Here is a 13,610-nt window from a genome sequence, read left to right on the forward strand (position 1 = left end):
TTGAGTCGTGGCCCTTAAGGGAAATCACGACCAGGGGCCCTGCCACAGTCATGCTGCACGGACACGCCCCACAGTCCCAGGCAGGAGCTTGCGGGGCCACGAGCCAGAGGCGGACAGCCTGAGCCTGGAGGAAAGCCCCACCTTCAGGCCAGCGGGAATGCCGGCCCCAGGGTTTTTGTTCCTTCAGTTCACTGCTGTTTCCCACCCCAGGAACACAGTGAATGCTGGATGGAAAGGCCGCAAGTAGGTGCATGACTAGTACAGAGGCTGACAGCACAGGTCTGCAGCACACACTGCCATGCGCCACCACCAGCTATCACTGGATCTACACATTCAAGTTCTTGTCTGTCTCTCCAGAGACATTTTATTTAGATGACATTTATGTATGGTGGTGTGTTCTTTCTGACAAAAACATATGTTCTGGGACCCACACGGGATGGCAAAATATGTCCATCCCCTAGAAGATACCTCTGTCCCCAGGACAAGCCTGCTGCAATCTGATTTCTCAGGTCCCAGGCCTGTCTGAACACTTCTAGAAACTCCTATCAGTTGAGCCACAGACCACGTGTTTTCTGTCTGGCTTCTTTCACCCAAGAGGCACGCACATCAACACATGAACCAGAAGATGACATTTTTCAGGCTGAGGAGAATCTCCCTGCAAACACCACTTGCCTGACAGACACCAGGGCTCATTCTCGTCCTTGGTTTCTTGAATTAAGCCTCTCATGCAGGGTGCATTATGGACACATATGTCCTTTCTTTCAGATAAATATCTAGAAGTGAAATTTTGGGGGAAAGGGGTGGATGTCTAACTTTTTGAGAAACTGCCAGGTGTATTTCCAAACTATACCATCTTATACTCTGTCAGCAACAGTTACAGTCACGGATCAACCACATGCTTGCCAACAGCTGTACTGTCAGTATGCACAGGTTCCGGAACCCCCATGAGGCGCAGGCGTGTTCACTGTGCCGTGCCCAGGATGCCCCGGGGTGCTTCCTTTCGCACTGACACCTGTGGGTCTTCTCTCCTGAGGTGCCTATTCAACTATATTGTCCACTTTTGACTGTTTTGCCTTTTTGTTACAAATTACAGTTCTTATATGATCTAGACATACATCTTTGTCTGACATGTGTCAGAAACTGCTTTTCAGTTGCTTGCTTATTGATTTTCCTAAAGCTATCTGCAGAAGAGCAAAATACTTTTTCTCCATTCAAAAAGGGAAGATGATTAACTTAGTTACTCCCCCCAATATTTTAAAGTGTAGTTTCTTTTAAAACAACCACAGCAAAGTGCATGGATTTATTCCACATCTTTGAAAGAAAAATGTTGTTTTATTTATTTCACAACAGAAGAAAAGCAGTATGGTTTCACTTAGAAGGCTTGTATTTTCCTATTTCCTCACCCGTTTGTAATGTGTTAAGTCCACTGAGGCCAGTCGGTGGGGATGGAATGCAGCCTCACCCCGGCACTTGTCACAGCCTGCAAGTGGTTCTCCAGGTCTGAAGCAAAGTTTGTTTTTCAGTGGAAAGTTTAGTGTTTCTTGGTGGAAATGCTTGTAAATTATTTCTCTCTGATGTCCTATGAAGAGGAGGCATGAGAGGAGAGCATGAAGCCGCACACAGGAGGACCGCAGACCCTGAGGGTCTGGGTCAGGAGACGTTCCCAGGAGGACACTGCGACGATGGGGTGAGGGGGACTCGGTGGAGCCCCACAGAGGATAAAGGGGACCAGCCAGACTGACAGCGCACACAACTCACGAGCACGGCCAGGTAAGAGTGCGTCAAGGCCTGCAAGAGGCCAGCGGCCAAATCAGGGACTTGTCTTTGCTAAGTTTTACATTTCAGAGCGAAAGGCAGTATGGCATTCACACCTGCCCTGCTTGATTCTTGTCATTTTCCTCTTCTTCCTGCCACGGCTTTGTTATCTGGATGGGAAGCTGTGACTTTTGCACAGAGTGATCCAACCTGGAGCTTCTGGCTATAAACAGCTGCCATCCAAGTGACAGGTGGAAGAGCCCGTAACAGCCCAGATGCGGGATCCTGTTCTCATTAGGGTGGTCCCAGCAGCGCACGTGCCAGGGCACCGCACCCCAAAGGTTCTCCTGCCCAAGTGAAAGGCAAGCTGGGGAGCTCTCTTGTGACAACGGCGGGCATTTCAGCACCAAGAATAAGATGCCCCCTCCAGAACACTGTGAGCGGGCTGACATGATGTGGACAGAAAGGCCTTTAACCTGTGCCCCTGGCCCCGGGGCCCACATACAGCTGTCAAGCTGACCTGCTCTCTCAGATGCAGAGGGGGAGAGGGGGAGGGAAGAACATAAATGTGCCACTGATCCAGAAGATTGGTGTCCTAGTCGCCCACCAGCAAAGAAACAAGTGCAGGGTCGCCTCCTCCCAGCTTCCTGGGGCGCTCGTCCCTCAAGCTCTGGGAACAGACAGACATGCCTATGTGCGTCTCATGCCCCACGCCCAGCAGGACACTCACCTCTGCCTCGCACTGGCAGCCCCTCACCCTCCTCGAGCCCCTCTTCCACCGGAGGGCTGTGTAAACACCCTCTTCTCCACACACCCCCAACTTCTTGCCATTAACCTAAATCACAGATGGCCACCTTGCCCCTGCCAACTGTGATCTGTCTTCAGTGTCATTCATTCCCACTCATTCTTCCTCTGGAAGCTGTTCTCTTGCCACAGGTCCTGTGCACCAGGGAAGGTGGGCACACACTGCACCATTGCATAGCAACAACCAGGGCCTGGGGGCAGGTAGTGGGACATGGGACATACTTCACAGCATGAGGCCACCCCAAGTGCCCGTGACCCAGTGACAAAGCAGGCAGCTGTCAGCTACCCCTGGAGGCATGTCCCAGATGGACAATGTGGCTGCCTGCCCTTCGTGGGCCATTTCTTCTGTGTCGGCAGCTGCAGGGTCCCAAGGCATAAAGCCACTAACAGAAGTTACAGTTAAGTTGGGAACATTCAGAAGACACAGACTGAACAACCAGTCCTTATCAGGACCTGGAACAAAGCTGGCACTAAAAACATTCATGTGGGAAAGAAGAAAGGAAGAAAAGCAGGGAGAGAAGAGTGGAGGGCTGATGGAGGTGGATTCAACACGTGTTTTAAGTCCCGCTTTTGAAAACATATTTGGTTGAACCATACAAACCTGCCATTTTTGTAAGTCAAACAGCTGAAGGTTGGCAAGTGTACATGGTTCAGTCCGACACCCACCCCAGAGGCCTGTGGGGTGCCTGGAGAAGACGCTCTCTAGCATGTGAGGCATCTGCTCCCCACTAAGGCCATCTCCCACAGGTCTGTTGGTGTCTGCATACCCCACGAATCTCATCTTTTTCTCCATTTGACTATTAATCATTTGCAAAACACAAATAACAGCACCTTTACTACAGAAACACCAGGCAGCTTCCTTCCAAAGTCTGAAATAGGAGGAGGAATGAGCCCCCACCTGAAAAGCACACCTTTAAAAAGTGTCAGAAATGGACAGAAATTGCTTATTACAGAATTTGTTTAGACCACCCTGTGAGGCACAGCATGGATGCCAGTCACACTCACACTTGTTGTCTACAAAAACATGGGTGTTCCGGTGCTGTGCAGACCCATGACATATGCCACATAATATGACTCGTTTGGTCATTCAAATACCAAAAAGGGATCCTAGGAGCCATTGAATTGCAGACCCTCAAGCGGGCCAGACAGACCCACGTCTAGTCCGCTGCAGAACAGGGCAGCACCTCTTGCCCACCGAACACTCGCCACCAGCCTCACCACCAGCCTGGCCACCAGCCTCGCCATCCGCCTGGCCAGGGCTGCCCAGGGAGCTGCCCTCAGCTGGCCTCCTGTAACCAGGGAAGGCCCACCTTGCAAAATGCCCATGGGGATTAGTGCCACGGCCAGGTCACCTACTTTCGCAAGCTGTGAGATGCTCCTGAAACCGCTGGCTGTCACCCACTCCATGTCCCCCCACAGCCCTGGGAGGCTACCTCTGGGCCCACCTAGGACCCCGGCCAGGTCTCCTCAGGGGCACCCTCCTCTGGGAGGACACCCTCCATCACACTGGTGTCTACATTTGAGCTGGGCTGTGCGTCTCCTGGATCATCTCTGTGGTTCCGCTTTGGCGTCCCCAGTCCTCTGCGTGGACGCCACAGTCCCAGGCTGAGCTGGCTCACATCTGAGCCACCTGCCCTGGCAAAGGACTGTAGAGAGCCTGGTGCATGTAGGCCAAAAGGGGCCAGCTACTCTTAACCTGATCAATCTATGAATTATCTGTGCAGAGAATGCCTTTAATTGGGTCTTCCAAGATGAAATGCCATTGCCACACCCCCGTGGCACAGCTTGTCAACTACTTGGAGAGCGAAGACAGTGAGAGCAATGCCTTCAAACTCAGCATCGCCATGAAAAGTGGGATAATGAAGCGAATCAGTTAGAAATGAAGAGCTCTGTACGAACGTGCTTCTTTCTGCTCTCTGATGAAGGCTGGCGATACAGTATATCTCACTGCTACAATATAGTAACAATATAGTACATTGTTACTTCACTGTTGCAATACAGTACACTTGGCCATTGCCTGAAAATGTGTAGTTACCACAGTGCTGATAAACTGTAATCACATCACACCTGCAGAAGGCAGATTACTGAGCCTCCAGGGCACCCTGGACTGCTCCTCGCTGGCCAGCATGGAAGCATCACGCACCTGAACCTGGAACAGCGCGGCCTCAGCCAGGAGCAACGCCGGGCCCCCCACCCTCGCCCAGCTTGGCCCCAGCCGGGCAGCAGCCTGAAGCGGAGCTGGGCTGAGCTCGGAGAGCAGCTTTCCCAGTATGTTTTACCTATGCTTTCCCTTGATAAAGTTCTGCCATGGCTGGTGGTTTTTTCACACATTATAATTTTCCTTTAACATATTATTTAGCTATTATTATTGACATTAAATAACTTTTTATTTTTCTCAATAAAGTCACATTTGACAAAACTGGAATTGGGACTTACTTCACAGAAAACTCAGATAAAAACGAAAGCAATCTGTGACAGGACATTTACTCTGAAAGCCACACATATAACCGGCCTGCCGACACAGCTCAATGCTGTGCCCTGCGGGCGGAACGTAAAAGGGAGTGGCTGCCGTGCAGAACACATGACGGCTCCTCAGAAAGGCAGAACTAGGGCCCCCAGGTGACCCAGCAATCCCGCTTCTGGGGGTTCGTCCAGAAGGACTGAAAGCAGGGCCGTGAAGGGATGCTTGCACACCCCTGTCCACCGCAGAGGGACACACAACGGCCAAGAGGTGGCACAGGTGGATGGATGGACACACGAGGTCACACCCACACGGGGCACAGTGCACAGCCTCAAGGAAGGGTGTCCTGACACCTGCTACAGCGCAGATGGACCCTGAGGTGATGCTCAGTAAAACAGGCCATACACAAAGGGACACAGACTGCGTGATTCCACTTACATGAGGTCTGCAAAGTCCCGTTGGTAGAGACAGAAAGTCCAGGGGCAGGTGCCTGGAGCTGGAGGAGGGTGAGCAGGGAATTAGTGTTTAATGGGGACAGAATTTTAGTTCTGCAAAAGGAAAAAATTCTGGAGATGGTGGGGCTGACAGCTGCACAACAATGTGCACACAGTTAATACCACTGAATGATATACTGAAAAATGGCTAAAAGGGTGATTTTTATGTTACATGTATTTTACCAGGATTAATAATAACATTTAAAGTTTAAATGATGTAACTTAAATAAGATTCTATAGGACTGTTGCCAATAGAATGTTTAATTCACCTATTTCTAACTAGTTTTAAATGAATTTCTTTTTAACAAAGGGAAATATAATTACTGTAAATGGATAAAAATGTTTGGAAAACTACAAATGTTAGAAAAATAAAAATGAGTTCTAAAATCCTGTTTCACAAAAACTTTGCAAAAAAAATTATGTATTTTATGGTCAGTGAGTGTGGGAAATTCCCATGAGAACCCAGGAAGTAGACCCCTCAGTGGTCCATGGGAGGCGACAGGTGCTCCAGGAGGTGGGGAGCCCCACCGCATTCCCCAGATGGAATGGACAACCCCAGGGCTCCCAGGCAGGCCTGACCTGGACGTGTTCTAGAAGCATCCTAGCCCTTCTCGGATCCTCTGGAGGCAGAGGGGAGCCGAGCCCATTCTGAGGATGGCTGTTCATCCTGAGGAGCTCCTGTGGGAGGAGACAGGACCAGCTCAGCCATCAGCCAAGGGGGAAAGGCCCAGAAGCCAAAGGGCAGAGGCCCAGCTCCCCACATAAAACGGGGGCTTGTGCATCAGCAGGCCAGTGGGAAGCCTGCGTGATGGCACCACGTGGGCCGGCCTGCCCTCCTTCCCTCTCTGCAAAGTCTAAGTTATGACAGAAACACTGGGTAATTTTTTATTGAAGAACATTGTTTTCACTTCGCCAGACTTTGTGCAGAAGTGCTGGATGCCACTCCCACTTCTCCAATAAGGGGGATCCGTTCACAAACATGCGGTTGGCGTGGATGCGGCGAGCAGTTTGCGGAAGGAGGGGTTGGCAGCGAAGCCCTCACCAGGCCCTCCCAGCCCAGCCTGTGGCTCAGGGCGCATTTGGCCACGAACAGCTGAAGCTTGCCATCCAAGGTGGCTGTGGTCAGCTGCAGGCAAAGATAAAATACCACGTGGATTCAATCACCTTTCATTGATTAAGAGGCTTGTCCAAAGGGCCCACTTACAGCAAAAGTATTACTGTAATTTTCTAGACCATAGAACAAAGTGCATCAAAAATAGCGAAATCTATACAGGTGTTGTACTTAGTTAATTCAAAGTACGTTCTGTTGGTATCCTAATTAATACTGGTTGAGCGCCAAGGTCGGAATCGGTCTATGTGCACTGCGAGAGAGCTTTCCAGACATCTGCGCAGCTCAGCCAGTCCCGGGCGCCAAGTCGAACATCCCACCCCCGCAGCCTCCAGCTGCTATTTGTGATGGGTCTCGGGTGGGGGTGGGCACACAGCAGCCTCCCAGCCCCCAGTGCCCAGGCAGGAGGGTGGCTGGTTCAGCCGGTGAGTCAGGACAAAGGGCAGGGTGTGCGGGGCTGGCTCCTTCCTGCCCAGCTCCCTGCAGGGCCGGCTTGGCAAAGCTGCTGAAACCCACACTAACCGGAGAAGGCTGAGGCTACACTGGGGACAAGTTCAGGACAGTGCCGACAAGCTCTTTGCCAGGGGTCCTAGTGGGCTCCAGCTGCCAAAACAGAGGACCGTGGGCCGGGACTGAGCAGCAGGGTTACGGTCTCTCAGGCTGGAGGCAGAAGGCCTAGATCAGGGTCAAAGGGCACGTCTGGGGAGGGCTGCGTCCTCCCTGTCCTCCCACACGTGGACACGTGTCCTCCCTTCCCCCTTCACATGGGGAGGGGCAGGCCTCTCTTCCTCTCAGGAGGCCGCCAGCCCTCCCGAATTGGGGCCGTGCCCTTGCAGCTCATTCAGCTCTCAGTGGGGACTGGTGCTTCCACACGCGGGGGGCCGGCCCCCAGCACCCATGGAAGCCAGGCCTCCCATTGTGCTTGTCAGCAATACAGGACTTCATTCTCTGTCTGCCTGGCTCCCACGTCCAACTCTGACCAGCCTCTGCACCCCACAGGGGAAACATGTGCTATGTATTAGCCCCCAAATCCCTGCATGTGTTGACCTAGCCAAGGGCCTTGAGTGGACCTGGAGACGGGCCACATGCAGGGCTGGGACGCCGGTACCCACAGCTTCTCTACAGGCGGCCCACAGAGGACTTTGGCCACCAAGCAAATCAGGCAACTTACTAGGTTTCTCAGCAACATTTTAATTTGGGGGCTGACCAGATGGGTCCCCAGCTCTCTGAGACACATTAATTCTTATGCACGTAAATTCAGTTTGACTTCAGCTCAGAATTCAACCTCTGAATGTCAGGTCCTCAGTGACGGATGTGGAGCTGACGCAGAATGGTCCCAGGCGTCTGTGTCAGCTGGACCCAGCAGGGCACTGCCCCTTGGTGGCTGGAGAGAGAAAAGGGAGGGCAAAGCAGAGCCAGGGCTCCATGGAAATGGAGCTGCAGGGGAACAGAGGAGCGCTCAGCTTTAGGAGAGTCTTTAAGAGTCACAGAACGCGAGACAAGGGCCTTTAGAGCCAGGGCACAAAGCGCCACCCACAGTGGGAAAGGGGGGTTCTCCCAACTGCTCTGCAGGGAGGCTGCGATGTTGCTGTGAGGACTTGGAGGATGCAACTAGCAAGTGTGGTTGCAAGGGACAGAAACCTGACTTGGCCTCATGTGGCATAAAGGCATTTTGTTATATGATTACTGGAATGTCTGAAGTTGCTAAAGAACAAAAGTGGGTTTAGAGTCAGGAAAAGCCAAGACCATGGGTCTCCTGTCAGGACTCCAGGACACTGTGGCAGTGCCCTCATGTTTTCCTTGTTCTTCTTTCTCTCAGGAACCATCTGTTTCTAATTTTCTGGTCAACGTGTCCATAAAAAAACAAAACAAATGAACAAAACAAACCAACAGAAGTCGATCACTTAAGCTGCCAGGTTTGGGCTTCAGCCGCTGCTTCCTCTCAGCTTCGGTATCAAAGTGGGGTCAGCTGTTCAGTGACTCAAGGCTTCAGTGGTAACGAGGGGTCAGAGAGCTCCCAGGGAGGCAGTGAGGCTGGAAGGCACAGCCCGAGGGCCGGGGAGGACTCCCTCCCAAAGGTAAAGTCAAGAACGCCCATGGAGGGACTGTGCACTGCCAACCGAAGCAGTACTCATTTCGCCATTGCACGCTGCAGACTCTGGGGTGGCTGCGGTGAAAGGGTGAATGATTCTGACATTTGCACAGGCCTCATCAATAATGCATTTCATATTTGAGCTGGAAAGGACATAAGGGCAAAATGCAAAAAACACCTGAAAGCCAGAAGGGTATGTTTATGACGTCACACTCATCTGTTCTAAGGAAATCGCCAGTTTCTGCCAAGCCAGGTGGGGAGGTGGCTTAGGCTTTAATGGCCATATGGACACAGAAGATGGGGACTTGAGGTCTTGTGAGGAAGGGAGCTGGGGCTGAGGAGGCTGCACAAGGCCAGAAGATCCAGGTATATAAACCTGAATGAAGTATGGCCAGATGCCCATGGGCACAAGACCAGGAAATGAGCTCCAAAGTCCAGGCGCAGCTTCAACTTATGCTGTGTGACACAAGGATGCACAAGTTAAGGAGCTGACAAAACCAAAAGGCGTGGTCTCGGCAGGTAATGCTCCTGGAGCACATAGTAGAGCAGACTAGACCGCACTTGGCTGCTCGAGCCCCCCAGGCCCCTCAGGATAAACCCTGCTGGAAGTCCTCTCTGGATGTTTCCCTATGACCAGAGCTATTGGACACAATGAACAACAGAAATGGAGAGCTGAAAACTTTAGACAGTAGAGCCATCACATGCAGACTTTAACTCAATGTTTAAATGGACTAGAAACTTGAAATAACCAGATGCTAAAATAAAGGACTAAAGACTAAAAAGAACCAAAATGAGACTAGAAATAAGAATGGAGCCACTGGACATAAACATTCAATTGATGGGTTAGGAGCTGATTAGAAACAGCTGAAGAGAGAATTAGCAAACTGAAAGACAGATTAGAAATCGTCCAGAATGCAGCTTATGGAGGTGAGAGGATGGAGACCGTGGGAGTGTAGATGACCAACCAAGCCTAATCCTCACGTACTAGGAGTTCCAGAAGGAGGACAGTGAGATGGAGAAGGGGTAATACCTGAAGGAACTACAGCCAGAATTAGGAAAAAATAAAATTGTCGTTAAGGGAACAAAATGAGTTCTAGGAAAGGTAAATAATAATGAACCCATACCTAAATTCATATTTAGTCTAGGGGCAGGACACACAACACACTGTCTCAATTGGTGGCCTCCATTCTTAATCCGCCTCACCTGCGAGTGGCGCTAGGTGAGCGTCCGTCCACTCATGCACTTGGTCTCAGCGGGGGTGGAGGGAGGCACAAGCCCTGACACCGAAACACAGGCCCAGCATGACTCTGACATGCAACAAGGACCATGTCCACTTTTTTGCACACTACTTATTTTTCAAACTCAATATTACTCTTGGCCATTAACTTTGTCATGGTGTTCTTCAACTGAAAATATTTTTAATTTTGATTAAAATAAATTCATCACATTTTTTATCTCATGCTTGGTAACTTTTCAAGTTTCGTTGAGGAAGGCTTTCCCAAGCGTAGGTCACAAAGCGATGCCCCTACATTTTCTTCTCCCTGCTCACTGTTTTACCTTTTACATCTAGATATTTAATTCATCAAATGCATGTTCCAGTAAAAAGTTTTACTTTTCCTCAATATAGAGTCCATTTTTCCTAAATATTGTACCAAGTAACCCATCTTTTTTTCTGTTGTTTTGTGGTGTGATATTTAATGTATTAAGTCCTCAAATATACAAGGGTCTATCTCTGAATTCCTATTATAGTCCTCTGGCTTTAGTTCAGTTCTTGAGCCAATACATATTGTTTTTGTTTTTAAAATATTTGTTACTATCTAACAGGGAAAATATGAAGTTGACTTAGCCCTTTATGGATTTTTTCCCATATAAGTTTTGGAATAAGTTCATTGAGCCCTACTAGAATTTTGATTGAGATTGCAATAAATTTATAAATTAGTGAAGAAATGGCATCCTTATAATTTTAAGTTGTAACTTAAACTATGAAAAATATAAAATGCTATTCAGATCTTCTATGTAGTTTCTTAGAGTTTTAAATATTTCCCCATAGTTATTTTTCTTAGTTATGCTCCTAGATATTTTCAAGTATTAGTTGCTATTATAAAGGAAATCTTATTTTTATTTTAAGTTTAATTAGTTATTATTGATATTTGATTATTTACTAGGTGTAACTTGTAGCCACCTCACTGAATTATATTAATTCTAATAGCCTAATGATTCTATTAGTTTTCCCATTAATTGAATCAAATGATCTGCACATAATGAGCTTTGTCTCTCCTTTTCCAAGCCTTTTCACCCATTTCTTTTCTTTCCGTTTTATTGGCCAGAACCTACAGCACTGCGTGAACGGAGCTGTAACTACTTTGTCATGTGCCTGATCTTACAGAGAATGAACATAAAATTTCTCAATTAAGTATGTAGTTGCTATAAATTTTGTTATATAACCTTTGCCAGTGAAGAATCTTCTTTCCATTCTTACTTTGCTAGCTCTTTCCTTTTAATCTTAAACAGTAATGGACTTCAATGTTTTTTCTGCATCTACTGATAAAACAAAATATTTTCTTTCTACCAAAGTAGTGAATTAAGTCATTAGATTTTCTGACATTGAACTAATCTTGCATTCAAGGACAAATTCTACTTGAGAGTTACTTTTAAGTGTACAGTGGAATTCAGTTGGCCATATTTACTTAGGATTCACATAGATCTGTTCATAACAAATTTTGTTCAAAAAATTTTGTGACCAAAATTGCATGGCCACTTACAAAGCAGTTTGGCAGTTCCAATAAAGTAAAACACACACTTAACATATGACCCAGAAATCCCATATGTAAGTATTTATCCAAGTTACATAAAACATGTTTACATAAGAGCTGTTCGTGAATGTTTCTGTAGCTTTACTCATAATTAAGAAAAACTAGAGACAGCCAAAACACCCACAGACTAGTGAATTTTACACGAGGCATGATATCCATGTAATGGCACAAACTACTGATATGTGCAACAACATGAAAATGATTCAAAGCATTAAGCTAAATGAGAGACCCACACAATAAACACATGCTGTGTTATTCAATTTCTATGGCTTCCTGAAAAGTCATGTAGGGACAGAAATCAGTGGCTGATGGGGGAAGAGGGAGGAGCTCATGGGGCCTTGGGTGAATGGAAGATGCTCCATCCTGACGGGAGGATTTGGGTCGGGGGATATGCTCCAACCTGACTGTGGTGGAAGTTGTGTATGTGTACACCACAAAGGATGAATTTTACTGTATGTAAATTATGTATTAATAAAACTTAATTTAAAAATAATTATAAATACCACCACATGTTGGACTAAAAGATGCCTCAGATGGGAGCTGGCAAATGATTACCTAAAATAAATCAAATCCAAAATTCCTACTGGGTGAAAAAAATAAGCCTTTGCATTCTAAGTGATGTAAAAGCTGCAAACGATGTTTGTTATCTTAGTGCAGCTGAAGTCTCCTTGTACATTAATACTTCATTTGAAGAATTAAGAACACATCATAAATGAGATTTTACAAAACTCACACTACCAAAGCATACAGAGACCACTTTCTTTTTCAGTATCACACGTTTTATGTACATGCAATGCAGCAATCCTGAAAAATAACCAGTAATAATCTGATGTGAAAAAATTGGTTTCTAAGAGTAACTGAAGAATATAGGAAATATTGGACAAGAATTATAGGTTATAAATCCAGGCTTTTGTCTATTTTATACACATTTAATTTGTAAATCTAGCCCTAACAACACAGGTTGCTAAATGGCTAAATGTTTCTATTTATTATTTTCCTAGCAACCATCAAATATTACACATGTTCCATATGTCTGATTTCCTCCATCACTAGGTAAGTTTTTAAATGTTTCCTTTTAAAGAAGTATGGAGGTTTCTCAAAACCTAACAATAGAAATCCCATGCAACTTAGTGATCCCACTGTGGGTGGCCACCATGGGCAGGAGGCAGGGGTGTGGGAGATGCGGGTGGGGGGGGAGTCAGTGAGAGTCTTTGCTATCTTGATCTGGGGTGACGGTTGCAGGAGTGTGTACACACGTCAAAATTCATCAAGCTGTACACTAAGCTTTGTGCATTTTATTACATGTGACTCAATGTAAAAAAATAATAAAAAGAGTGAACATGAATAAAGAGTGTTTACTTTTTCAGTATTTGAGACCCCACAGCCCTGAGACCTGTCTCCTTATCCACTGAGAGGCACCTTCCAAGTTTGCAACAAGTGGGTCAGATCATCCAGCAACCCTACAATATCTGACTGTCTACACTGATCTGAAAATGGCCACTTTTCTCCAAACTCAAGACTCTTCAGGACCTCCATGCTTCCTTCTTCCCACAGTGTGTGTGGCCCGTCGGCGAGAGAGGCAGGCCAAGCGCCGCGCACCAGCACAGCCTGGGCCGCAGCTCTGCCATCCACCGGCTGGGCCGTCTCAGCGAGGTCTCACAACCACCCCGCCTTCACGCGTCTGTCTACAAAACAGAGACAGGAATAGCATCCTTTCCAGAGGACCTGTTTGAGAACCACATTAATATGAAATACAGTCTTAGAACAGAACCTGGCATATAGAAAATGCTACTATTGTTACAATGTCTCCTCCATGACATCCAGGAATGTCTCCTCAATCCGACCAGATGTGAGCAGAGCGCGATGCCCCAGGATCTGTATGTGAGCTCCCAGTACCCCAAGGGGTACACGGAAACAGCATCCATGGTGAGACGGGCCCCAGGCTGGCCACAGAGGCCAGGCGCCATCCTGGCTTTGCAGGATGTCGACACTGAATGCCATTCCTCACCCCTCCTGCCAGGATCTGGGCCCACCCTTCTGCCTTCACCTGCAGGGGGGACCTGCCACTCCCTAGGGAAGAGAC

The 13,610-nt window shown here is 47.8% G+C and overlaps 1 long non-coding RNA gene across 2 annotated transcripts; it reads left to right on the forward strand.

Annotated features, from left to right (window-relative positions):
- Positions 1 to 1,445: 1,445 nt before the first annotated feature.
- On the forward strand, positions 1,446 to 13,026 carry LOC140845527 (uncharacterized). 2 transcript variants are annotated; one of them, XR_012124362.1, is made up of 4 exons: positions 1,446 to 1,770; positions 11,042 to 11,127; positions 12,529 to 12,580; positions 12,895 to 13,026. It is a non-coding gene; the product is annotated as an uncharacterized lncRNA (long non-coding RNA). The 2 variants fall into 2 exon arrangements; XR_012124361.1 differs by lacking the exon at positions 12,895 to 13,026 and having other exon boundaries at positions 12,529 to 12,694.
- Positions 13,027 to 13,610: the final 584 nt, after the last annotated feature.

This window comes from Manis javanica, chromosome 13 (assembly GCF_040802235.1).
Source record: "Manis javanica isolate MJ-LG chromosome 13, MJ_LKY, whole genome shotgun sequence".
NCBI lineage: Eukaryota > Metazoa > Chordata > Mammalia > Pholidota > Manidae > Manis > Manis javanica.